This window comes from Aedes albopictus, chromosome 2 (genome assembly GCF_035046485.1).
Source record: "Aedes albopictus strain Foshan chromosome 2, AalbF5, whole genome shotgun sequence".
Taxonomy (NCBI): domain Eukaryota; kingdom Metazoa; phylum Arthropoda; class Insecta; order Diptera; family Culicidae; genus Aedes; species Aedes albopictus.
The window spans coordinates 47623223-47649871 of NC_085137.1; positions in this window are offsets into that span (position 1 = coordinate 47623223).

Here is a 26649-nt window from a genome sequence, read left to right on the forward strand (position 1 = left end):
AATTAATGTGCTAGGCGGTTTTTGCATAAACTTTAACATAAACTTGAGATAGTGAATAAAAAATCTTGCTCGATTGGCTTTCAATTTGGTTGATCGATTTTTCGTCCATGGCAATTATTACTGAATATTTACCATTGGTAAGGGGCAAAATTTTGACCACCTTCCAGAATTTTGTATTCAAATTCCGATTGAAACGAGAAACTGTTTTGAGAACGATATCAGTTCCATCTTTTCCCAATCGAGGAACGTTCGGAACACTTAAAATAGTGCGCCTCAGTTGCGGAATGGGTATGTATGGAGAAACGGTGAAATCGGGAATAGTTCCCGATTCCTGAACTATTTTTAAGGAGTGTGTAAGCCAGACGAGACTGTTGTGGTCCGCAGCGTGGAACCAACCGACACCCAGAGAGTGTCCGGATCCCTTGAAAGAGGGCTGAGCTTCGTGAGAAGGAACCGACCATTGCATTTTGCTTAGCTCCAGCAGTAGGGCATCAAAGAAATCTTCATCCACGTCTCCTACACTGCGCTTAATAACGATTTTCAACTCGTTGCCGGATCCAATACATGGCCTTTTGTCTCCATTGGCTGCTGGGGAGTTCGCAACACGCTTCGGTCCACCACGCGAGGGACTTGCCAGGAGGGAGTCTTCCGAGTCATGTTCAATATTTGCCTGGGAATATTTGATTTTCAGACATAAGCTCCAGATTCTGTTAAAAAAAGCAACTAAACTTACCATTTTATGATGATATGTATCACTACGGCGAGTAAATCACGTGGAAAAGATAAAAGACTTAGGTACAAAAGACACCTCTGCACTCAACGAAAGGCTTCGAATAAAAGAAAGAACAACCGCGCAGCTAAACGGTAGAAGTAAGAAGGAATTGATTTTTTGTACCTGTCACAGATGGAACAATAGAATTGGCTACCAATTATGTCGACCCGAATTCGTGATAGTGTGGTAGTGGAGATTTTCGCCATCAATAGGGTTACAAATCAAAATATAGGCATACAAGCTCAAATATAAAATTATAACAAAAACAACCAAATAAAAAAAAAGAATGTGAATACATAAAAATAATAAATAAATTCCATTTAGCATAACATTCTATTTTCAAAATTTGTGCAAAATAACATGAGCTACAACCAGCACGATACAAACAATGTATGCAGACAGAGCAGATAAAATAATAGAAAATATTTGCAGGTCAAACTAACATACCCGCTCCAAATTTGTTGCTGAGTCAATACAAATACTAAACGAAGAATCCGAACATTTTCGCGTAAACCAATTCGGCAATTTTGGCTATCACGAGCATACGGATTACAAAGGAGATATCAAAAATAAATTCGGGATTTACGAGTAACGTGAACACGGTGTGATGCCCATGGGAATGTATTGGTAATATGTCAAAACAAAAAATGTTGGTAGCCCGTCTACCAATTCCTGTTGACAGTCGACATACGCGAAGTTTTTCAATGGCTATCTTGGCAATAGAACACTAATACAATGGTATATGACGCTTATTAAAGATGACATGGACAAAAAATGGAAATTTGCAGGTGAAATCAACATACCCGCTCCAAATATGTTAATTAACGCTACAAATACTTACCATACGGAGTTGACCTTTAGGTTTCTACTTACAAAGAGTATAACAAGGTTGGTCCAAATTGAATGGGAGTATGAAGTGTATCGATCATGTTAACACAAACGCACTGTCCATGTTGCATCCTGGACGAAACAGGCACTAAACAGAACGCGAATTATTTATTTGCTAAAACAAACCAATTTTTGGCACGATACTGTAAGATACACTAGAAAACACTTTCAATGCAGCTCACAAAACACACACGATGGGTTTAAATAAATAAATAACACAGAGAGCACTGAGCACAGATAGTTAGATACAGGGATGAGTAAGATATTGCACACACGCTAGGAAGTAGTAGTAGAAAGGAACGAACACACACAATGTAACCCCAAATTTGAATGTTGTACCCTACTGTACCCAATAAATGTTAATTATATGTCGTTAGAATGATAAGCCAATAATAATCGTTTCGTTACAAATCAGAATAAATGTACATTTCAGAGTTTCCTTCCTAGCTATTTAATAGTTTAATTGCGTTTTTCATCACATAACATGTTAGTAGTTTCGTTGTCCCGTCCTCCACGTCAGTGAGTTTGATTGGGTTGTTGAGTGTCTTCCAGTTCAGTGAGAAATCTAGTGATGAACGGAGAGAGTCTGACGATGATGAGAACTTCTCACTAGTGAGATCTTGAGGGTACGGGTGGTCTCTCACCGTTCTCTGAGTGTCGTCGTGACTGTGTAGATATGTTGCGATAATAGGGTGTTCCCGTTTGGACGTTTTAGTGCGTAGCCAGCTGGATCGATCCGTAAATCCTTTCAGGAATTTTCAAATGGACTCGCCCTTAGGGGGTCTCATCCGGGCAATATAATATCGGGCGCGTGGTCTCCCTTGTGGAGTGGCCCTTAAGCCACGCGTTTTATGCTGGATCGCCCAGCAGCGGCTACAATCCAGAAAGCATCAAGAAGTTGATCAAAACTGAAAACAGTGCTGTAATGGTTCATTACGCAACGCAAATCAGTGCTGTAATTAACCATTACAGCAGGGCTGCCCAACCTTTTTCACATGTTTCCAACATTTTCAATCGGTACTTTCGCGAAACAAGTCAAACATGGAATATTTTAGCATCAAACGAAAGCTTAGTGTTACACCTAACTCATCCATGTGAAAAAGTTAGAATTTGTTGACAATTTTTAGCTACCGGTGCATTTGAAGTCGAAAAACAATCCGGCCCGCGGGCCGGACGGATTTTTTGACTGAATTGCCACGGTAGCTATGTGGATAAGTAAAATTTGAATTTCAACACACGCATCCACTAGCCCTAACACCAGGCTTTCATTTGATGCTAAAAGATTTAATGTCTGACCAATTTAACGTTCGAACGGAGTAAAGATGTATGAAACAAGCGAAAAAGGTTGGGCAGCCCTGCATTACAGCATTGCCAAGTTGGTGTGGGAAAGTAGGACTTTTCCTGGTAGATTTGCGTGAGGTAAAATAGACTATTACGATGAGAAATTGCAAAAATCAAATAATGATATCACCATAACCCCTTAGCACAATCAAGACAAAAACTTATTGAGCATTCATGATTTTTCACTTTGTATATGTTTTTTGGAAGTTCTAATGTGACATTTTTAGAAAAAATACCTAGATAATCAATTTTCATCAAACAGTAAATCGTAAATAGTAAACTCTAAAACGGATAGAAAAAAAACGTCATGCTGTCTTTGGCAAAGTTTTTTCTCATAAAATGTTCTATCTTTTTATGGAAATTGTGTTAAACTAGCATTAGGATGAGATACTTTTTATGATGGGTAAAATGCAAAGTATATCAAAAAATAGCAAATTTAAGTAAATTCAAACATTTAGTATCAAAAAATTACCTGCGAACACGTCGGTAATCATTTTTTCCAAGTAGTTTGGTTCAATATCAAGCTGTAAAAATATAAAAATGGTGAGTATTGCCAATTTTTGTATGAAAAAAAAAATTGTATGAAAATATTACGAAAAATATAGATTTTTCAAAAATCTCGCCGGGCGACCTCTAAACGTCATTTCTGAAAGTTGTCATCATATAAAAGTTTGTTTCTAACACCCTTTGCTATCATTTGCACGGTGTGCCCTCAAGCTTTTTAATCATGTGCAATTTTGGGACACCTTAGTGTGTAGTTTATATATAGGCACGAAGATATTTAATGCCCAAGGAAGTCAAGGAATTGCTTTTTTTTTACGAAAAGCTCCTGGATCGACCGGGAATCGAACTCGTTCATGTATGATACCCATGCCTTCACAGCTATGGCTGGCTATGCGGGCACTAGTGCAAATATTCTTTTCTAAGAAACAAACTATGTTATAGTTCGGATCTCAATCAGTTAGATTTGTTTGACGGAACTCATACTAAATCATTGTACAGTGAATTAGAAAAATGCTTGATTGATAATCCAGTTTTTATTAACCTTTCTCACGAAATTTCCGAAGGGTGTCAAAATTACCGCATCACATTTTACCGCCAATCAAGCTACGCCATCGTGAAATTTACCTCCAAGTACGTTAACAACAGCAAATTGGCAATAATCTCCTCTGGTCGGACTAATTGGCAACCCAATAAGAAACCATACCTATCGTCCCCAATCGAACGAGCATTATCCCAGCTCCTTTTTTCACCGAAGACACTTTTATTACACGCAATTATTTTTGTTTTATGAACCATCCCCACCTTTGCGTTGCGTTACGTCGTCGTTCGTCGCTCCCCATGGTGGCGTGGCGGCTTGGCGGGTGCTATTCGCTTTTTCCATATTTTAATGAAAAAGTGCGATCAAACAAGGCTTGTTTGCTTGGTTTACTCGCTTATTAGCCTCCCTTCTGCGCCCATCGTCGCCATCGCGCACTGCACGATTGGTGCACGAAATGACGCCGAAAGGGGTGCTTAATAAACGCGCAGCGCTATCTCATTAAATTTGCTTGCCCATTTTTATTCTCCGCCCGCCACCACCGAGCCGCGCCGCATCACGGTTTTCGATGAAAGTGCCTATAAATTGGCTATACATTCCGTTTTATTTTTTGTTATTATTTTCTGACAATTGAGAGAGGCACTACCGAAGGAATTTGCGGTAGATAACTCGAACGAATCGGAAAATGGTGTGAATAATTTGCTCCTGGTTCAGCTGCCTGTATATTATTGAGTAATGGACAGTAATTTGGATGAACTTGTGGGGGTTTTAGGCACATACCTATCAAAGAGAAATGAGCTCTTCAAATTTACATGGATGATTGAGGGTTTGATCATGGGCAGAACAACGAAAAAGGATTTTTGATGCTCCCAGTTAGTATAGTGATTGCTTCTTGGGGCGTAAGTGCCATTAATTATTCTAGTTTAAAGCATTCCTGAACTCGGTGAGCTGATGATGATAATTTTTAGTGTAGAATCATGCCCTGTTCTATTTTTTAAAAAGTTGCTGACTTGATACAGCTCATTCTCCTCAACCAATGATCCGATTATTTAAACTAAAAATTTTAATGTAACTCGCTAGTTACATTTATTTCATTCATTTAGTATTACCGTAAAACTGGGTATCATTGTTCAGTTTGGTATCATTGATCGGCATGACTGACTACATAAAATGTTCATACAAGCATTTTACATTGAATCAGTTTCTGCTATCGCATGGTATATCGTAATCTGCTGTCTTTTAGCTATTAAATGACATGCAATTCATGAAAATTGAATTTCATAAACATTGAAATAAACTGATTACATTATTTACAGCATTTTTGAACTCGGTAAGCTGATGATCGTTTTTGGTGTGGAATCATGCCCTGAGTTCGAAAACGCGATGGAAAAAAATTACAGTAGAGCGGAAATTTTTTCGACTTTCCATACAAGGTTGATGATTTGAAATCGATTTTTGTTCTATTTTCAAGCAAAGTCGCTCACTTCACACATCTCATTCTCCGTAATCAATGCTCCGATTGAGCTGAATTTTTTACTGTAACTCGCCTACATATGATATGTCAAATTAACGTTGAGAAAGAATTTTTAAAATGTTTTTTTCTTGTTGAAAAAAATAATACATTTTTCATATATTTTTGGAAAATTTGCTAAAATTTAAGGAGATCGTCCCCAAAACTCGCCAATATCTTGAATTTCATCAGCCTGACGCAAAACCTGCATTCAGATGATCGAATTGTATTATATTCAGCTTTTAATTTATGGAAAAATATTTTAATTTGGTTGAACAAAACGCAAAGTTTTTGAATTTTATTAAATTCCATATTTTAAAAAGTTATAAAACTCGATATTGAGCTAATACTCAAAAACTGTTCTACTTTAAATTTTTTGAAGCACGGTTTCGAAATCAGCGCTAAATTATGCTTCAAAAATTTTGGTCTTTGACGGAAGTTCACGACTTTCGTTTTATTTTGTAAACTAGTGTTATTCCATAACTGTGTTTCCCAAGTAACAATACTATTGCTGATTGGTTTTGTTTGATTTTTATTACGGTTTTATTACAGCAATAATAAAAACTTACAGTTTTATGACTACTTTTATGAAAACCATTGATGAAATGTTTTATAGTATACTTGAAGATATCCATAAAGCCAGATTTCAAGAGTAAACAAAACTTTCCGATTTGTAAACTTTCTGGCATTTATTATTACCACAATAAAACTAAAAAAACACTCAACAGATGGCGATCCGTTTGATTAGTAACGACATCTGTTGGTGAAAAAGCAGAAACTACGACACTGCTAGGTTTATTGCGGTCATCATAAAAGTAAAATGGCTTTCGTTTTATTTTCGCTAATTATGGGCGTCGCCATATTGAAAAATTAGCTGACGTGAATTGAAAGTAGTTAACTTTGCTTAAATTAGCAATAAATTGATAGTGGCGCCATTTCCATAACATGCCCACATAAATAATCTCTCCCAGCTAAGTTTTCTTGTGATTCGAGATAGTTTTACTAAATTAACAAGTTGATTTATTTTATTCCAAGATGATAATATTCACTATTTTCGAAGCGCATTAATTTTATGTTTGTGCAACCCCAATATTCACGGTAAAATTGAATGCGCATAAGCCTACCAACACAATAACTACTGAAATATTACTTTGAAATGATCGCTTTCTACTTACGAATAATGTATCCTCCTGAACTTTACGTGCCATCGAAGAAGCTTCTCTGCATCTTGAGCTGTCATAATTTTTGTTGAAAAAAAAACAACAACAATCATCATAACCTCTCTTCGAGAATGGAAAATTTTTCAACTAGGTTTTAAAACAGTTTTATTGCTTCTCTTAATGTGGTTAGCAAAAATTTTCCGAGAGTGGTCCACTTAGCCGGAAGATGCTCTTAAAAAGGTTATCAAGAGGTTTTGATGTAAATATCAGTTTTATTGCAAGTTTTATAAAATTAATCTTGAAGATCTCTTATAGAGCCAAACAAAACTTAAAACTTGGGTTCTCACGTAATGAGATACATCGTCAAACATTCATGCTTGGCGTGAATACTAGATGCAATATGAGGTTCAACATCGCTGTATTACTTCAATGTGATATCTTAGAGTTAGATTTCATAAATATTTTTTTTTTTATGAAAATGCTCTTTTTCAATGAAATACATGATTTATTAAAAGTTGGCTATCAATTCCTTAAGACATTGCCTATCATTGGGCGTTATTCGCGGATTGGTGGATTTTAATCCTAAAATAAATAAAAAAGTACACAACTTGTAAGAATTTGGACAGCATATTCGAAATCAGCGACTCCGAATTTCGTAAGTAAGGGCATTTTCAACACAAACGAACATTAATCACTGACATGATCAATGTTACCCCAAATCAACAAAATCAAAAATTAGATCGAAAAACCTATTTAAACGTGTTTTAAAGTTTTACAATGCTTTTTGAGTAGCTTAACACATACTCAGAGGGCCAGTACTTGATTTAAAAATGTAAAACATGTAACGTTTTCATTTTTTCGTTTAAGGTACATCAAATTCAAGATAAAACTAAATAAACAATATTTCTCAATAATACACGGTTCGTGGCTGCCGTTCTCCATCCTCGGTCACGCCCAATGCTCGCCAAGTCACGCTCCACCTGATCCGCCCATCGTGCTCTCTGCGCTCCACGTCTTCTTGTGCCAACCGGATCAGTTGCAAACACCAGCTTTGCAGGGTTGTTGTCTGGCATTCTTGCAACATGCCCTGTCCATCGATTCCTTCCGGCTTTGGCCACCTTCTGGATGCTGGGTTCGCCGTAAAGTGCAGCGAGCTCGTGGTTAATCCTTCTCCGCCACACACCGTTCTCCTGAACACCGCCGTAGATCGCCCTTAGCACGCGTCGCTCGAAAACTCCGAGTGTTTGCAGGTCCTCCTCAAGCATGGTCCATGTCTTGAGTCCGCAGAGGACCACCGGCCTTTTATTAGCGTTTTGTACATGGTGCATTTGGTGCGCGGCTGACCGACTTCCACTGATGTTGGGCCTTCGAATTTTACGACTCACGTTGTTGTCAGCCGTCAGTAAGGATCCAAGGTAGACGAATTCCTCCACCACCTCGAAAGTATCTCCGTCTATCGTAACATTACTACCCAGACGGATCCGTTCGTGTTCGGTTCCGCCTACCAGCATGTACTTTGTCCTTGAGGCATTCACCACCAGTCCGACCTTTGCTGCTTCGCGTTTCAGGCGGGTGTACAGCTCTGCCACCATTGGCGTAACTAGGATTTTTTCCTGGAGGGGGCCCAGGGGGGGCCTGACTTGAGATGAATTTTAAGCGGGATGGGCGCCCGATATGTAAATATGTAAATCAGTATTGTAGTTTTGAGTAATCAAAATGACTGTATTAGATTTCTTCATAGTTTCGTAAACTATATGAGTACGAACAATTCTTCCAAGATTTTTTGACGTAGGACTACGTCTCTGTTTTCTATACCCGGTGTCATTTCAAAATTTATGAAACCAAGAGCGTTACGTTTGAGTGAAAGATTTTAAACGCTCACAGTATCTTTCCCACTGAATGAAATGATAAACAAATCCCGTTATCCGAGAGATGAAACTCCCACGTTCAATTTGTAATATTCGGTGAACCTAAAAATCATTGATAAATAGTTGAAAAGTTGTTTTAAAGTTAGACATTGAAATCGCTGAAATCTATAAATATGGGTAGCGGACTAATTTTCTCGTTCAGTCTACCAACGCTCTCTGATTGGTGCGCATCGTGGGGGCAACTACCTACGATGCAGGAAGGAATGCGATCATGCGAGAGCTGTTCGTCAGTTCCATTTCGACCACCGTCGAGGTGACACCTCGAGCTGGGCAGCGGCACATCGATTCAGCGACGACACTCGGCTATCGTACTGATAGCACCGGGAATCTCCTTCACGGCAGCAAGCGGCGGGCCAGTTTTCGATGGCGTCTAGCGTTGAGCGCGGAGAAAACCAACACGAATTGCTTGGCATTGTAAATTCATTAAAATCGTCCATTATTCAAACGGTCCTTTTCAGGACTATCGAAAATGATTTCTCAAGAGTTAATTGGATAAATTTCCACCCTCGATCGAGAAAGGTGTAGTGCATAGCAAGGACAGAGCATCGTTTCTCAGCAAGAGTGAAGCCGGTCATAAATCGAATCCACGGCAGCAAGCGGGGGGCTAGTTTTCGACGGCGTTCAGCATTTAGTGGCGGAGAAAACATACACGCATAGTAGCATAGTGAATTTATTTAATTTTCTTCCTAAAATTATTCATTATCCAAACGGTTCTTTTAAGGACCATCGAAAACGATCTCCCAAGAGCTGTGAATCGGATAATTTCATTCCAACGAACGGGAAAAGTGTAGTACAACCGAAAAGTGAATGATTGAATGCTTGGTGACTCAGCCAGCAACAATTATGACGCCTAATTGTTCCACCCGGACTTTGGCAACGCATTATCATATCCGGACCATTTTGCGTGAAAAATGTTTCAATTCTAACATTTTCCAAATTAAAATGATCTAAATCATCTAATATTTTGGTTAAATTATCCGTTCAATGGAAATTTTCTCATTTCTCGGTTGAGTAATCGTTTGATGCGTCTGGAGCATGAGGGGCGGGTCATGCAAACGAAATTAACTGAAAAGCCAGCTGAATGGGAGGAGCTTCATATGCTAATCTAGGGGTATAAAAGCTGTGCCCTCTGTTTTCTGTCTTCATTTTCGTTGGATCGGCCAAGGAGGTAGGATGTTATCTCCATCAAGCAGCCGCACATCGACTGTGATGACTCTCGGTTGATAGAACCAGGAATCTAATCCACGGCAGCAAGCGGCGGGCGAGTTTTCGGCGGCGCCTAGTATTGAGCGCGGAGAAATCCAACACGCATTGCGTGGCATGATGAATTTATCAAATTCGTCCTTTATTCAAACGGTCCTTTTCAGGACCATCGAAAGCGATTCCTCAAGAGTTAATTGAAGAAATTTCCACCTTCGATCGAGAAAGGTGTACTTCGTTGCCAGCAAGAGTGAAGCCGGTCATTAATCTCATCCACGGCAGCAAGTGGCGGGGCTGTTTCAGGTGGCGTCCATCATTCAGCACTGAGAAAACCAACACACCTTGCGTGGCATGGTGAATTCATGCCACTTCTTTCCTAAAATCGTCAATTAATCAAACGGTCTTTTATAGGAACACTAAAAATTATTCCTCAAGAGTTGTGAATCAGATAATTTCATTTCATCGAACGAGAAAAGTATGGTGCAACCATCCAATATTTTGGTTACTTCAGCCGTTCAATGAAAATTTTCTCATTTCTTGGTTGATTAATCGTTTGAAGCGTCTGTAGCATGCAAACGAAATAAACTGCAAAGCCAGCCAAATGGGAGGAGCTTCATCTGCTAATCTAGGGGTATAAAAGCATTGTTCTCTGTTTTCTTTCGTCATTTTCGTTGGATCAGTCAAGGTGATTGGAGGTGGATGTCACCTCCCGCAAGGCAGCAGCACAACAACCCAGCGACTACTCTCGCTATCGTGCTGAGCACTTGGAATCGCATCCATAGCAGCGGAGCGGTGGGCCAATTTTCGACGGCGTCCAGCATTCTCCGCACTCCGCAGAGAAAACCAACACGCATTGCGTGGCATGGTGAATGAATCAAAATCGTCCATTATTCAAACCGGTCCTTTTCAGGACCATCGAAAATGATTCTTCAAGTGTTAATTGGATAATTTCCAACATCAATCGAGATGTAGTGCAACCAAAAAGCAAAAGACAGAGCATCGTTGCCAGCAATAGTGAAACTGGTCATTATTCTAATCCTCGGCAGCAAGCGGCGGTCCAGTTTTCGGTGGCGTTTATCATTCAGCACGGAGAAAACCAACACGCATTGCGTGACATGGTAAATTCATGCCATTTCGTTCCTAAAATCGTCAAATAATCAAACGGTCATGTTCAGGACCACCGTTAATTATTCCTTAAGAGTTTGTGAATCAGCTAATTTCATTCCTTCGAACGAGAAAAGTGTAATGCAACTGAAAAGTGGAAGATTGAATACTTGGTGGCCCAGCAATAATGATGAAGCCGGTCACTAATGGCCTAATGGTTTCACCCGGAATTTAACAACGCATTATTCTATCCGGACTATTTTGCGTGAAACATTTTTTAATTAAAATTAGTTTAAACATTTTTCGAATTAAACTGATCGAAATTATCCAATATTTTGGTTACTCTATCCGTTCAATGAAAATTTGCTCATTTCTCGGTTGATTAGTTGCTTGATGCGTCTGGAGCATTCGGGGCGGGTCATGCAAACGAAATAACCTGGAAAGCCAGCGAAATGGGAGGAGCCTAATCTGCTAATCAAGGGGAATAAAAGCAGTGACCTCTGTTTTCTTCCGTCATTTTCGCGTCACCTTCGCAGCTGCGCACCAATCCTGAGACGACTCTTGGCTATTTAGCTGATAGAACCAGGAATCTCATCCACGGCAGTAAGCGATGGCAGTTTTCGACGGCTTCCAGCATTCAGTGCGGATAATTTTCAATTGTCTTGCCGAAATCTTCTATTATTTAAAAGGTCCTTTTCAGGACCATCGAAAATGATTCCTCCAGAGTTATGAATCGGATAATTAAAAGCGACAGACTGAAAACTTAGCAACAGTATAGCCGGCCTCTAATTGTTTTAGTATCTTATTCGGACAAATTGTGCCTGAAACATTGTTTCGTTCTAATATTTATCGAATTATAATGATCTTAACTTTTCAATACTTCGGTTAGTTCATCCGTTCGATTAGAAATTGTCTCAAAGAACGGTTGATTAGTCGTTTAAAGGCTTCCTCAAACCGACGCGACTCTTTTCCAGCGACACGACTTTTTGTCGCGAAATCGCTGCGCACTGATTTGAAGGGGACCTTCCACACTGCGACGACGTCGTCGCAGGCGACAAGCGACAGTGCAGCGATTTTTGTACTTGTCGCCGGTGTGTCGCGGCACTGGTCGCTGCATGCAGAGTATTCGTCGCTGTCGCGAGGCGACTAAGTTTTGTTTGCGACTAGTTTTCGCGTTGGTGTAGAATGTAGGTGTGAATGCGTTCAGCGAAAGCGATCACACAACAACTTTACTCAACACATCAGTCCACCCATTTGTGTTATCATAACAACAAACATTGTATTATGAGAATATAAAAGTCGTTCCAGCCTTTGTCCTACGTCAACATTGCGGTTATGTCTCAGACATTACCCACTCCTAGTTTTTTTCCATTGCTTGCTTCAGTGATTCCATCATGGCTTCTTCCAGAAATTCAATCAAGAATTCATCTAGGGAATCCACTAGACATTTTTTCGAGGATTTTTCCTGGGATATCTTTAGTGGTTCCTCCAGTAATTGTTCCAGAGCTTTTTTCGAGGTTTCCTTCAGGAATTTTACCAGAGATCCTTTAAGGTATTTCTGCAAGTATTCAGAGATTTCTACAGGAATTTCTCCATATATGCCTTTCAGAATTCCACTAGAGATTGCCCCAATAATTACATCTGGAATGATTTGAAGTATTTCTACAGAAAAGTATTCCTGAAATTATCTTAGAAAGTTTTACTTAGCGATTATTAAAAAATACTCCAAGAATTGTTTGAAAAAGTTGTACAAAAAACCTTTAGGGATCCTAGTTTTCCTTCAACAATTACTGTAGACATTGATTTCTTCATTTTTTATCCAGGAATATTCCTACAAAAATTCCTCCAGGTATTTGCTAAGAAAGCTCTCCTGAGATTCCATTAAGAGTTCCTCATGGGGCTTGCTTCCGGGATTCCTCATCGGGTTTTTTCAGAAATTACTTCAAGAGGTCCTTCAGGGATTCACCGGAAAAATTCTGCCTCTAGGATTTCATTCAGCCTTTCTCCAGAGACTTCTGCAAGAGTTCTACCAGGAATTTCTCCAGGTATTACCCCAGGTATTTCCTCAGGAATTACTTCAGGAATTTATTCAAGTTTGGATCCAGGAATTCTTCCATGAATTCCTCCGAAAATTCTTCCAGGGTTTCTTCCAAGAATTAAAACAGGAATTTCTTCTCTAGGGTTTTCTCTGCACATTCCTCCAGGATTTATATCATGGATCCCTCCAGGAATTCCACCGATGATTCCTGCAATAATTCCTTTCTGAATTCCTCTAAAAATTTCTCCAGGAATTCCTTCAGAAATTTCTCCATGGATTCCTTCCAGAATTCCTCTAGAGATTCTTCCAGGAATTCATTCAGGGATTCTCAAGATATTCATTAAGGAATTCCTCCTGGAGTTCTTCCATGAATAGTTCCACGGAATTTCCCCAAGATTTCCAATAGAGATTTGTCCAGGAGTTCCTCCTGAGGTTCTCCCAGAAATTGTTTCAGGGATTCCTCCAGGTTTTTTTGCAAGAATTCCCCCAGGGATTCTTCCAAGTAATTAGCATAGCATAGCATAGCATAGCATAGCATGAATACTTGCACAAATCTTGGATGGAGTTGCAAAGTTGAATATTTCCATTGACATTGCTGATGTCGCTACTATCTACAATGTCATAGATTCACTCAGCTCCACACACCTGGCCAAGTCCTTGCAAGCATTTATAAATCCCTTCATCAACTTAGAAAGAGCCCAGAACTGAAGCATCTTCCAATAGATGAAAGGATGTTGAAAATAGCGAATTTTCAACTTATATGCAGTTATAAAGTAAATATACTGAAATAGAAATATTTATAAATAAATAATATTGGAAAGATCTCACCAATTGTTGTGGGGTTTTTATGGTTCAATGCCGATCATCTAATTGTCTTGATTAATGTTCTTCTCTGTAAAGAACATGACAATACTCAGCAAAGAACAACACAATACTAAACACTAAACACCCGCGCATCTATTGTTTTGATTTTCACTCGAGACAATAGCGAACGCGGTCGATTATGCTGCCATACTCACTCGTTACAGGAGCGATGCATGCACAGCAAAGAACAACACAATACTAAACACTAAACACCCGCGCATCTATTGTTTTGATTTTCACTCGAGACAATAGCGAACGCGATCGATTATGCTGCCATACTCACCCCTACAGGAGTGATGCATGCACAGCCAAGAACAACACAATACTAAACACTAAACACCCGCGCATCTATTGTTTTGATTTTCACTCGAGACAATAGCGAACGCGATCGATTATGCTGCCATACTCACCCCTACAGGAGTGATGCATGCACAGCCAAGATCAGCACAATACTAAACACTAAACACCCGCGCATCTATTGTTTTGATTTTCACTCGAGACAATAGCGAACGCGGTCGATTATGCTGCCATACTCACTCCTTACAGGAGCGATGCATGCACAGCAAAGAACAACACAATACTAAACACTAAACACCCGCGCATCTATTGTTTTGATTTTCACTCGAGACAATAGCGAACGCGATCGATTATGCTGCCATACTCACCCCTACAGGAGTGATGCATGCACAGCCAAGATCAGCACAATACTAAACACTAAACACCCGCGCATCTATTGTTTTGATTTTCACTCGAGACAATAGCGAACGCGGTCGATTATGCTGCCATACTCACTCCTTACAGGAGCGATGCATGCACAGCAAAGAACAACACAATACTAAACACTAAACACCCGCGCATCTATTGTTTTGATTTTCACTCGAGACAATAGCGAACGCGATCGATTATGCTGCCATGCTCACCCCTACAGGAGTGATGCATGCACAGCCAAGAACAACACAATACTAAACACTAAACACCCGCACATCTATTGTTTTGATTTTCACTCGAGACAATAGCGAACGCGATCGATTATGCTGCCATGCTCACCCCTACAGGAGTGATGCATGCACAGCCAAGAACAACACAATTCTAAACACTAAACACCCGCACATCTATTGTTTTGATTTTCACTCGAGACAATAGCGAACACGAGGGATTCTTCCAAGTAATTCTCTAGAAATTCCTCTAAGGATGCCTCCAGGAATTCCTCAAGGGGTTACTTAAGAATTACCCCAAGAATCCCTTCAGAAAGTCCTCCACGAATTTATCCAGGAACTCCCATAGGAATTCGTTCAGCAATTACTACCGCAATTCCTTCAGGAATTCCTCCTGGAATTCCTCCAAAAATTCCTCTGGGAATTCCTCTAGAAATTTCTCTTGGATTTTTTTCAGAAATTTCTCTTGGAGTTTCTTCATTAATTTCTCTTGGAATTTCTTCAGAAATTTCTTTTGGAATTTCTTAAGAAATTCCTCCATTAATTGCTACCAAAATTTTTCTCGAAATTCCTCCAGGAGTTCAAGAATTCTTCTAGGGATAGTTCCAAGGAATTTCCCCAAAAATTCCTTTACAGATTAATCCAGGAATTCTTCCTGGGATTCCGCAAGGCATTTGTCCAGAACTTTCTGCAGGAATTTGTCCAGAGAACTTTCCAGGTATTCCCCCTACGGTTTCTCCAGAAATTGCTTCAGGGATTCCTCCAGGGATTCTCCCAAGCATTTCTCTAGAAATTTCTCTAAGGATTCCTCTAGGAATTTTTCAAGAGTTTTCCTTAGAAATTTCTCCTGGAAGTTTCTCCATGGACTCATCCCGGGATTTCTCCAACAATTCATCTAGAGATTGCTTCGAGAGTTCTTCTAAAAACTCCAAACTCCACTAGATTGCTCCCAGAATTCATCTGAAAACTCCACCAGGAACTCATCTAGTCCAGGAATTTCTCCAGGGATTTTTCAAGGAAATTCCCCAGGGTTTCCTCCAGGGATTTCTTAAGGAATTTCTCGAGAGATTCCTCCAGGAATTGATACAGGCATGTCTCCAGGAATTTATCCAGGGGTTCCTCCAGGCATTCCTCCAGAAGTTCTTCCAGAGATTTCTATAGGGATTCCTCCAGGCATTAATCCAGGATTTCTTCAGAAATTACTACCGCAATTTCTCCAAGAACTTGTCTAGAAAATCCTCCAGGGATTCATTTAGAAATTACCCCAAGAATTCCTCCCGGAGTTTATCCAAGAAATATTCCAATAATTCTTCCTGGGATTCCTGAATGATTTCCTCCTGAGATATCTATTTATTTTTATTTATTTATTTGACAACATCTTCGGCTGAATGCCGCACAGAATGATTAGCTAGACTTAATTCTATTTTTAAACACTAATTTACTTCTATTAAAATCAAACGAGTCACACACATCATTAAACAACCTACTACACGATTCAAACGGGCTGTGATATCCGTAATCCGAACGATGAATGGGAATCCACAGCTATCTTGAATTACGAAGGCGGCGGGCTGGAGCGTGGAAGTGCAAGTTGCTAAGAAGACAGCTGCAATCGATTTTGCCGGTGATTACACCGGTGACCACGTCTCTAGGAATTCCTTCAAATATTTTTTCAGGAATCCTCCAGGAAATCCTCAAGTTATTCTTTTAAAAATTTCCCCAGAAATTCTTTCTGGAATTTATTCAAGAATTAATTCAGGTATTCCTCCTGGCATTCTTCCAGGATTTCATCCAGGCATTACTCCAGCGACTCCTCCAGGAGTTCTACCACGAATTTCACCAACAATTACCCCAGGTATTTCTTCAGGAATTCCTCCAGGAATTTCTTCGGAAATTCGTATATCAATTACTTCAGGAATTGTTCCAGGAATTCCTCCAGAAATTCTTCCAGGGTTTCCCCCAAGAATTAATCCAGGAAATTCTTCTCCACGGTTTCCTCTACACATTCCTCCAGGAATTATTTCATGGATTCCTCCAAAAATTCCACCGACGATTTCTCCAGTAATTCTTCCAGAAATTCCTTCTGAAGTTGCTCCTGTAAGTCCTCCAGAAATTCCTCTGGAAATTTCTCCTGGAACTCCATTAGAAATTATTCTCAGAATTCCTCTAGGAATTTCTCTAGGAATTTCTTTAGGAATTTCTCTAGGAATATATTCAGAAATTTCTCCATGGATTTCTTCCAGAATTCCTCTAGAGATTCTTCCAGGAATTCGTTGAAGGATTTCTCAAAGAATTGATTAAGAGATTCCTCCTGGAATTCATCCATGAATAGTTCCATGGAATTTCCTCAAGATTTCCTATAGAGATTTGTCCAGAAATTCCTCCTGAGATTCCACCAGGAACTTGTCCGGAAGTTCCTCCAGGAATCCCTCCTAAGGTTACTCCAGAAATTTGTTTCGGGGATTTTCCCAGGGTTCTTTCCAAGAATATCTCCAGGGATTCGTTCAAGAATTTCTGTAGAAATTTCTCTAAGAATTTTTGCGGGAATTCCTTATGAGATTTCTTCAGACATACCCCAGGAATTCCTTCAGAAAGTTCTTCAGGAATTAATATAGGAATTCCTCTTGGAATTCCTGAGAAATTACTACCGCAATGCCTCCAGGGACTCCTCAAGAAATTCCACCAAGATTTACCGCAGATATTTCTTCAGAAATTGATCCAGGAATCCCTCCAGGAATTTCTTCGGAAAATCCTACAGCATTCCTCCAAGAAATTCTGCAGGAAATCCTTCAGATATTGCTTCCGATAATCTTTCAGGAGATTCTTCAGGAAAGTCTATAAAAATTTTTCCAAGGGATTCCTCCGGAAATTCTTGCAGGTTTCCTCTAGGAATTAATCCATGAAATTAAACTCCAGGGATTCCTCTAGAAATTCGTCCAGGAGTTATTTCACGGGTTCTTCTAGAAATTCCACCAGGAATTCCTCCAAGAATATACCAGAAATTCCTGCAGGGATTCCTCTAAGGATTTTTCCGTGAGATTCCTACAAGAATTCCTCCTGGAACTCCTCCAGAAATTCCTCTGGGAATTCTTCTAAAAATTTATCTTGGAATTTCATCAGAAATTTCTCTAATGCTCCAGGCATTACTCCACGAACTTCTCCAGGGATGCCTCCCACGCTATGTCCAAAGGGAAGTATTATGAAAAGTGAATGTACCTCAATTTTTTTTCACTAGAACGTATTTTTGGACCTCTAGATTCAGAATATGTGCGATTTAAAATCATCTATCTTGGGTTTTTGTTCCATACATTTTTGTATGAGATGATTTTGACCTTAAAATGACTTTTTTCGACATTTGTATGGGAAAATAGGAAAAAAATCAAAAATATCTAAAAACCCAAGATGAAATATTTTAACCCGCACAGATTCTGAAACTAGAGGTCCAAACCTATGATCCTAGGGAATAACATTTAAGGTACATTCATTTTTCATAATACTTCCTTTTGGACATAGCGTGCCTCCTTCAGAAATTTATCCATTAACTTTTCCAGGGAATCCGCCAGGAATTTGTCCAGAAAATGTTCTAGGATTTCCTCCAGAAATCCATCTTGGAATTTATGTGAAAATTTGCTTATGATTTCACAAAAAAAAATGTGTCTATGATGCTTCGTTCTTGAGTTATGATTTTTCAAAGTAGGTGGTATCTGTGGAAAATGTTTGTTTTTCACTGGAGTTTGCCGGAAAATTAGGCGACCCTGATTTTTTTTTCAATTTAGTTTTTCAAATATATATGATCCTTACCTAAGGACTGTTCAATTTATAAAACGGACAACTTTACAAGGCTATAAAAAGAAGACGCGTAGTTCAAATTTAACCACCCTTGCTTCGTTGTTCAGTACATCATCTTTCATTATAGTAATCATTTTTAAATCGAATAAAAATAGTTTTATTTTATAGAAAATCGACCAGGTGTTAAATGAGGTGAATTTTTCGATTGTTGAAAATTGAAAATATGTATAAAATTACTGTTCACATATGATATATCGTTTTTAATACCAGAAAAGTATGTGCCATGCTGCAGCAGCATGAGTAACAAACATTCTGGCAAAATTTAAACTCAATCTGAAAATTAAGTGTTGAGATATTAAAGTCTCAAGTAAGATTCGATTTTTTGAATAAAATTCAATTGTAAAGCAAAAAGGGCATGAAAATATTGAATAATCAATTTTTTATGCATCCAGTGCACTGCAGTGGAAAGTGGGAATAATGTGGTTTTAAATGCAGAAAACTGCTTCTTAAAAACATTGCTGGTTTAGTTACTTGCGCTATTACAGACACAGTAATCAAAACTGTTTCGTTCTTTGAAGGTTCTTCCAAATAACAATGCAACCTAATGCAAAAATTTGCATAACAATGATGTTGGAAATAAAAACATTGCATCCGATTATTAATAAATGAGGTGTACAATAACATAGGACCAACTTTGTTGAAAAAATAATAATAACAAGATTCGCTAGAGTCGAAAATCTGCATCAATGGAGCAAAAAGTAAGATTTTTTTTTATATGACCATCTTTATGGATTAAATGTTTGATGAAAAATGCAATTATTAGTAAATTTTCTTCTGTATCATTCAGAGAGCAATATTCTACTACTCCCGACAAATTTTTAGCCGAATCCGTGATGCTATTGCAGCACAGGACTTAAATGAATATTTTTTTCATAGTTTCTATGCAAATAAGTCATCCCACTATATTAAGCTGGAGACTACTTTGTGCATTATTACTGACCAACTATTGAGCTTTACCTTTAGTAGAATAGTAGAAGATTCCAATACATTGAAAACTTCATGAAAATATGCATGTTAAGGATGTGGAAAGTTATGTCGAATATTGAGAAATGGGTTTTTATTGATGTTTTACAAAAACCGCTTCAGGTACACAATAAAGAAGATTTTGCTTAATGTTATATTTTTCCTACATTCGAGAATAGCTATAGAAAGTTATGCATAAAACTGATCATGGTTTTATTGAAAAATAAAAAAGATATCGCACAAGCAAGTTGTCCGTTTTATAAATTGAACAGTCCTTAATTTCATTAAGCTTCAGAACCTTCGTACCAATTTGTACGATAATAAAAAAAAATCCCCTAATGCTCCAGGCATTAGTCCAGGAACTTTTCCAGAGATTCCGCATGGAATTTTTCCAGAAGGTTCTCCCGGATTTCCTCCAGAAATACATCTAGGAATTCCTCCTGTGATTTCTTGAAGAATTCCTCTAGGGATTCCTCCAGGAATGCATCCAGATTCATCTAAAAAAATTTCTAGTAATTTCTAGAAGGATTTCTGATGCGGATTCTTCAGATTTTCTTTCCTGAAATTCCTAGCATAATTGCTCTTCCGATTCCTCCAGGAATTCATCCAGGGATTCCTCCAGGTATACTTTCAGAAATTACTCCAGGGATTCCTGCAAGTATTGCTCCGAGAATTCTTGTAATGATTTCTTCCGAAATTTCTCTCGGGATTCAACCCAGGATTTTTTTAGGATTACTTGTAGATTTGTTGAATAATTTGAAGGATTTCGAGAGGAATTCCTCCAGCGATTTGTATTGAAATTCTTTTAGATAATTTTAGAGGGACATAGAAGCCAAAAAATTCTCCAAGAAGTCATCCAGGAATTCTTTCACAATTATCTCATGAATACCAAGTCTTTTACAAGTCCAATCATGAATATCTTCAAGATTACGATTACCCCTTGCAGCACCAGCTTTTGAATATATTAAAACTTCCTCAATGACCATTTGAATTTGTGTGTTGTTTGATAGATGCAAAAATACCCCTGGCCCACGAAATAAAAGAAATTATTAGTCACCTCCAGCATGGTTTTAATGAATACACTCGCGTTTATGCTTCAGCTACGTACATCTATTCTCACTAGGAATTCAAAAACTTTTGCTGGAAATCCATTGCAAATTCAACCAGATTTTTTCCCACATGATACTTGATTTCCATAAAGAAGCACTTAACCATATTTTGCAGTAATGCTGCTAGAAAATTCAAAGATTCTTAAAGATACCCATCCAGGAATTCCTGGAAATTATCATTTAGTATTCATTTCTCAGTTGAGAATTGTCTCCAATAACTGTCAATTTAAACACATATTATGCCAAATTAATGTCTATTATAGATCTATGTTTGTCACCACGACAGTGGTTTTAGATTTTTTTCTAATTTCCATATATAAAGTCATGACAAATTTCTGGGGGGGGCCTGGCGGATTCTGGGGGGGGGCCTGGCCCCCCTGGCCCCCCCTCTAGTTACGCCAATGTCTGCCACCGTTCCAAATGTTCTGGCGATAATGTCGTCCGGAAAGCACACAAATTTACCGGATTTCGTGAAAACCGTTCCTTGGCTGTTAAACCTGGCCCGTCGCATCACCCCTTCCAGAGCGATGTTGAAGAGTAGGCATGAGAGTCCGTCACCTTGTCGCAGTCCCCGGAGAGATTCGAATGAACTGGATAGTTCACCCGAAACCCTTACGCAGTTTAGCACACCGTCCATCGTTTCCTTAATCAGTCTAGTCAGCTTCCCAGGAAAGCCGTTTTCGTCCATGATATTCCATAGCTCTACGCGGTCGATACTGTCGTATGCCGCTTTGAAATCGATGAACAGGTGATGCGTTGGGACCTGGGCTTTACCGTACAATGAAGATCTGGTCAGTTGTCGACCGGCCACTGATTAAACCAGCTTGATAACTTTCGACGAACTCATTCGTTTTAGGTGGCAGACGACGGAAGATAATCTGCGACAGCACTTTGTAGGCAGCATTCAAAATAGTGATCGCTCTGAAATTCTCACATTCCAAATGGTCGCCTTTCTTGTGAATGGGGCAGATTACTCCTTCCTTCTACTGCTCCGGTATCTGTTCGGTTTCTCAGATCCTGACTAGCAGCTGGTGCAGACAGGTGGCCAACTATTCTGGGCCCATCTTGATGAGTTCAGCTGCGATACCAGCCTTACCAGCTGCTTTGTTGGTTTTGAGCTAATGAATGGCATCCTTAACTTCCCTCTGCGTGGGAGTTGGTTCATTTCCGTCCTCCGCTGCACTGGCGTCGTCGTTTCCTCCGTTGCCGTGGGCACCCGTGCCTACGTTCTCCACGCCATTCAGGTGCTGATCGAAGTACTGCTTCCACCTTTCGATCACCTCACGTCCGTCCGTCAAAAGGCCTCCGTCCTTATCCAAAACCGTTCTGCACTCTTCGTCGAACCATTCGTTCTGTCGATTCCGTTCCACGTACCCGATGGTGCTCTCGGCTGCGTCGTTGATGGCTGCTTTAACTGTACTCCAGCAGTCCTCTAGAGGGGCCTTATCGAGCTCGCCCTCGTCTGGCAACGCGGCCTCGAGATGCTGCGCGTATGCTGAGGCGTCATACGGTTGCTTCAGTCGCTCTAGGTTGTACCGTGGCAGTCGCCGGTACCGTACATTGTTGATGACGGAGAGTTTTGGACGCAGTTTGACCATCACCAGATTAGTAGTCGGAGTCGATGTTGGCGCCACGATAGGTCCTAACGTCGATAATATCAGAGAAGCGTCGTCCGTCAATCAGAACGTGGTCGATTTGAGATTCTGTCTGCTGTGGTGATCTCCAGGTGTAACGATAAGGGAGGATGTCCTGGAAAAAGGTGCTACATATGGTAATGTTTTTGGAGGCGGCGAAATCATTGAGTCGTAGGCCGTTTTCGTTTGTCTGCTGGTGGGTGCTGAACTTTCCAATCGTCGGTCTGAATTTCTCCTCCTGACCTACCTGAGCGTTTAGATCTCGTATGATGATCTTGACGTCGTGGCTTGGGTAGCGGTTGTATTCGCGTTCGAGCTGCGCGTTAAATGCGTCTGTGCATTATCAGTGCTTCTGGAGTGTGGGCTGTGCACGTTTATTATGCTGAAGTTGAAGAATCGGCCCTTGACCCTAAACCTGCACATTCTTTCGTCGATCGGCCACCAACCGATCATGCGCCTCTGCATATTACCCATCACAATGCACAATGGTCCGAGGACCAACATTAAGTGGAAAAACCCTAATTAATCCACCTAGCGGTGATGGCGCCTTTCTCGTGTCTTCGAAACCCCATTTCAATAAAAATCAAGCGAAATGTTGATGTATATCGCACTTTCATACAATTAACAGAAATCCATTTCATGATACCAGAAATCATATCGTTTATCTGGCTTTCAATGTTTGAGCCTCAAACTCTTAAGAAAAAACGCTATCTTGAATTTGAAGCTGCCATTTAGGATTTAAGATTGTCATCTTGGATATTCAAGTCGCCATTTTTGGAATCCAGAAATCATCCCCTTACCAAATATACCAACAATGCATTGTTTCAGGCCCTAAAACTCCATTCAAGAGCCGTGATTTTGAATTCGGAGCCGCCATCTTAAGTTTTAATGGAGCTTCTGATCTTCAGTGTTGATTTCCGCACAAAACTCGCCAACCATGATGTATCGCATGATGGGGCTAGTTCTGTTTTATATACGGCCAGTTCTACCGGTGCTGGTCCGGATCACTGAAATGGCCATAACTTCGGAACGCCTTGGCCGATCTGGACCATTTTTAATAGCAAACAATTCCAGTTAGATTCAAGCTATAATCCGAAAAATCGGCCAATGGGAAGTGCCTTAAAAGTGAGTGAAGTTTTGCGCACATACATACATACATACATACATAAACACATACAGACATAATCTTAATTCGTTGAACTGAGTTGATTGGTATATGCGACTTGATCCTCCGAGAATTTTTTCGAAAAATCGTTTTTTGAGAGAACATATAGTTTTTTAGTACACTAATTGTACGAGAAAGGCAAAACACTACTTTTAGGTTTTAGTTATCTAACTTAACAAATAGACTCCAAGATCTTTTTTGGTAGCAAATTTAATAATCTTTCATATGCGATCAGTTTGACCATTTTCAAGTTATAGCCAGTTTGAGATAAGCAAAGTCAAAAACATGAAAAGTTCAATTACTACGTAACGTTGAGATTTGACCATATGCGTAAAACATTTTTTTCACCGGTCTGAACCTGTTTGCTTGCTAACGTTCATCAGGTTATCAAAAAATCCTAGCTTTGCTCTGTTGCATATATTTAGCCGCTTTCGGAGGGACACCCGGAACTGATTACGGCACTAGTGGCTGTCCCTAATGTGGTCCTAACCTATTTCTTTGATAACCAGTCATCAGGTTATCAGAAAAGCCGTTATTTGTTGTATCGCATACATGGGTTTGGTACTCTTTTATATTTGGCCACATCCGTCGAGACCCCCGGAACCGGTTCAGGACAACTACCGGTTCAGACATGGTCTGATACTGTTTTTCTGCTAACCGTTCATCAGGTTATCGAAAATGCCGCTGTTTGATGTGTCGCATGCATGGGTTTGGTTCACTTTTATATTTGGCAATTTCCGGCTCGACACCCGGAACTGGTTCCGGAATACAACCGGCTGTCTCTAATGTGGTCCTAACCTATTTCTTTGATAACCAGTCATCAGGTTATCAAAAAAGCCGTTATTTGTTGTATCGCATGCATGGGTTAGGTACTCTTTTTTATTTGGCCCCATCCGCCGGGACCCCCGGAACCGGTTCCGGAATACCACTGGTTCAGATATGGACTAATATTGTTTTCCTGCTAACCATTCATCAGGTTATCGAAAATGCCGCTGTTTGATGTGTCGCATGCATGGGTTTGGTACTCTTTTATATTTGGCCACTTCCGGTGGGACATCCGGAAGCGATTCCGGAACATTACCGGTTCAGATGTGGTCTGATACTGTTTTCCTGCTAACTGTTCATCAGATTATCGAAAAAGCCGCTGTTTGATGTGTCGCATGCATGAGTTATGTTCAATTTGATATTTGGCCACTTTCGGCGGGACACCCAGAACCGGTTCCGGAACATTACCGGTTCAGATATGGTCTGAGACTATTTTCCTGCTCACCGTTCATCAGATAATCGTAAATGCCGTGGTTTGATGGGTCGCATGCATGGGTTTGGTGCATGTTCATGTCTGCCCCTTTCCAGGGGTACCGATCCGGAACACCTAAATGGCCATAACTCCGGTATGGCTGGACCAATCCGAACCATTTTCAATAGGAAACAATGGGGCCAGATTCTGCGTCGAATGAGCCGTTGATCGTTGAAATCGGTTGATATTTACTGTCTAAAATTGAGGTGACCTTTTTTGTACACATACACACACACATACATACACACACACACACACACATACACACACACAGACATCATCTCAACTCGTCGAGCTGAGTCGATTGGTATATGAAACTTGTCCCTCCGGGGGCTCTATCAAAATTTCATTTTTGGAGTGAACATATAGCCTTTCGGTACACCTTGGTGTACGAGAAAGGCAAAAAATAATAACTCAAAAACCATCCAAGATAGAGTCTTCATGTCTTCTAGACATTTGCTCGTGAGTCCAAGCCGCGTTATATGCAAAAGTGTCCTAAACGCCAAATCTTAAAACACTACATATTTCAGCACCTAACTTTTTTATTTCAAAAGATATCGAAATAAAATGTTCTGCAAAGTTGAAGAAGGTAAAAACCCCGACAACTTTCTCGAAGAGCAGTTTTTTCTATCTCTTCAATCTGAGGAGATATAACTTATTGAAGAAATAAAAAGTCCGAAATCGTTTTTTTTGTCATATGTCAAAAACTATCATTTTTTCAAGCCTACTATGTTCAGAGCAATTGTACATATTGCCAAAATACACATTTCGTCAGAAGATATCAAAGCTGTACGATGTTTCTATCAAAAGATATAAGTATTTTTGTACTTTTTTAAGCTAATTTTTCTAGCGTAACATTTGAAAAAGGCGCAAGTGAATCTTTAATTTTCTGCAATGGTTTTAACCGGTGTCAAGCCATGGGAGTCACATTAGGTTGATTTGCTTTTGAATGCTGACATATTTGAGGCGATAAAGCTTGAATAAAAAAATACAATGATTTTAAATATTGGTATCAAATGCTAAACCTACAAACTAGCAACACGGCCAAGCCAACAACAAAGCGATATGATCGCAGCAAACGGATATCAATTTCGACCAATCAGCGACTGGTTTCCGTTTGACAGCAAATTGGTCTCAAATTGACTGACTACGTGTCGCATCCTATCCTAGGATCAAAGGCCTTTCATAATATATGTCAAACATATTAAACTGGACGGTCCACAATTCAATTTAAAATTTGCATACGATCACCAGATGCATATATCTGATGAATTAAGAAATCGAAAAACTATAGGGAATTTATTTTATATTTTTGCTCACTTACACAAAGGAACAAAACAAAACAAAAAAGACAACATTGGGTTCATCGCTACTCGAATGTTTAAGATAAGTGATCTTGAAACACGAGTAGATGTTGAACTCGGACATTATGGATGTCATTTTTCGTGAATTTGATGCCTAAAATACGGTCATAGTCAAATCACATTTAAAACGCAAAACAAAAAAACACCCTCTCCAAAATTTGTTAAAATGCAGTTTTTGTCATACTAGATCCGGTGGTGGAAGAAAATTAAAGATTCACTTGCGCCTTTTTCAAATGTTACGCTAGAAAAATTGGCTTAAAAAAGTACAAAAATACTTATATCTTTTGATAGAAACATCGTACAGCTTTGATAAAGACCGGTCCAGAAAGTATGGACGCAGTAAGAAAATACTGGAATCTCAAAACTATTGATGACTAGTTCTTTTTGAAAGCTACATCCTCTTAGTCAACCTATTTTCTCAGCATTTGTATAGCGGTTTTTGCGATTCCATCAATTTGTTTCAAAATACATGAGCTTCCAGCGCAACAT